The sequence below is a fragment of the Anneissia japonica genome, unplaced genomic scaffold, assembly GCF_011630105.1.
Source record: "Anneissia japonica isolate Jap-2015-1 unplaced genomic scaffold, ASM1163010v1 scaffold287829_len2072220_cov186, whole genome shotgun sequence".
NCBI lineage: Eukaryota > Metazoa > Echinodermata > Crinoidea > Comatulida > Comatulidae > Anneissia > Anneissia japonica.
In genome coordinates this window covers 861312-863456 of record NW_022716075.1, presented here as the reverse complement: position 1 = coordinate 863456, position 2145 = coordinate 861312, and positions in this window count along the sequence as shown.

The following is a 2145-nucleotide window of genomic DNA, read 5'->3' as shown; positions in this document are numbered from 1 at the left end:
GTTAAGTATATTTTGTTTTAAACCTTCTTTCTTTAATTTAAATATAAGAAACTGATGATCAATTGAATCAAAGGCTCTTTTTAAATCAATAAAGGCAACATATACTCTTCCTATTTTTTTTTTTTTTTTGATAAATATTTATGAATTATTGTGTTTAAAATAAAAACATTATCCATGGCCCGATGAACCTTCCTAAAACCTGCTTGTTCCTGATGAAATAAATTATTATCTTCTGCCCAATTATTTAATCTTATATTTATTATGTAAAGATACCTTACCAAGTAGTGGAATCCATGAAATGTCCCTATAATTACTGAGATTATTTTTGTTACCCTTTTTATAAATCGGAATAATGAGACTTGTTGCCCATTGGGTAGGATATATTCCCGTTCCCGCCAGGTGTAATAATATTAAGAGGGAATAAAGAACATATACTATAGTATCAACAATAGAATTAACACATTTAAAAAGAAAAACCATATCAATAATATTTCTCTAAGTGAGGGAAGTGTGTATGAAACAATATCGTCATTTTTAAAATTGTGATTTAAAAAATATAAAAATTTAGACTGGACTCTCTCAATCTGATGGACTTGTAAGAACGAAATAGAATTACAGTATAAATAACACTGGAATAATCAAAAAAATATATAACTAAAGAAATGTACAGATGCAATATACAGCTGTGGGTCAATTATGCATGGTCTTGTATTATACCATGTTATCTGAGATTAATCAGTGGACTTTTTATATACTCAGTACGTCCCCAATTACTGGCCAGAAAATAAATGTATAAAAATGGTTCGTGTGGGAATCGAACCCACAACCTCCAGTTTAGCTAGCCAGATAACAGCCACTAAAAATGATAAATTTGCCTCAAGAAATATAGGAGTGAGGAGTGTTGTGTTATCGTACCAAATACACAGTACGTCCTTAAATACTAGCCAATAATGAAGATTAAAAAAAGAAAAAAAGAAAAACCTGGCTCGTGTGGGGATTGAACCCACTATCTCAAAAAAAACCTGGCTCGTGTGGTGAATATTCATAGATTCTTCTCATATAAAATATATAAATTGCAATTGGGTTTGTGTGGGAATGGAACACACAACCACCAGGTTTGCTATTCATAATCCACCATCAAATAAACTGCATTAAAAAAAATTAGTTCGTGTGGGAATCGAACACAGAACCACCAGGTTTGCTATTCATTATCCACCATCAAATAAACTGCCTTAAAAAATTAAAAAAAAATAAAAATAAAAAAATTGGTTCGTGTGGGAATTGAACACACAACCACCAGGTTTGCTATTCATTATCCACCATCAAATAAACTGCCTTAAAAAAATTTAAAAAAATTGGTTCGTGTGGGAATTGAACACACAACCACCAGGTTTGCTATTCATTATCCACCATCAAATAAACTGCCTTAAAAAAAAATATTGGTTCGTGTGGGAATTGAACACACAACCACCTGGTTTCCCGTAACATGATTGGTCTATTTTTTCCTAATTTGCATAATGAATTTTTCAAACACTTTTGTCTATTTAAAAAAAAGTGCGTAAGTTATAAAGATGGTAACAATCAAAAATCTATTATAAATTTAATTCTACATTTTTAGACAAAGAAATTAACCCTCTTGGTCCACAGCCCATTTTTGACACTATTACCATGCATATTGTTAACCTGTAGTGTATATATACAAAGATTTTTTTCTAGTAGGATCAGAGTTGACTAACTGGTACTTGGTGTTTATCGCATTTATGGTTTAGGGGCCGCGGTTTACTTCCCTCCGTTTAGTCAGGCTGGATCAGGAGTAGTAAACTCGGCAATCGTGGGTTCGATTCCCACACGGGGCAAGTCTTTTTTATATTTTTTTTTTTTTTGATGGTCGTGGGTTCGATTCCCACACGAGCCATTTTTTTATTTTTATTTATTTTTTTTTTTTTTTAAGGAGTTTAGTTGATGGTGGATAATGGAGGTTGCCTAAGGCTTGGGCAATTTTTTTTACAGCACTTTGAAATTTTGACCTAAAATACCCTATTTTAAACTATTTAAGATGGGTGTAGTGGAAATAAATTTATGTTTTTGTCAGTTTTACATATACTGTGGATATGAAATGTAACAACAACTTGGCTAAATAGTTAC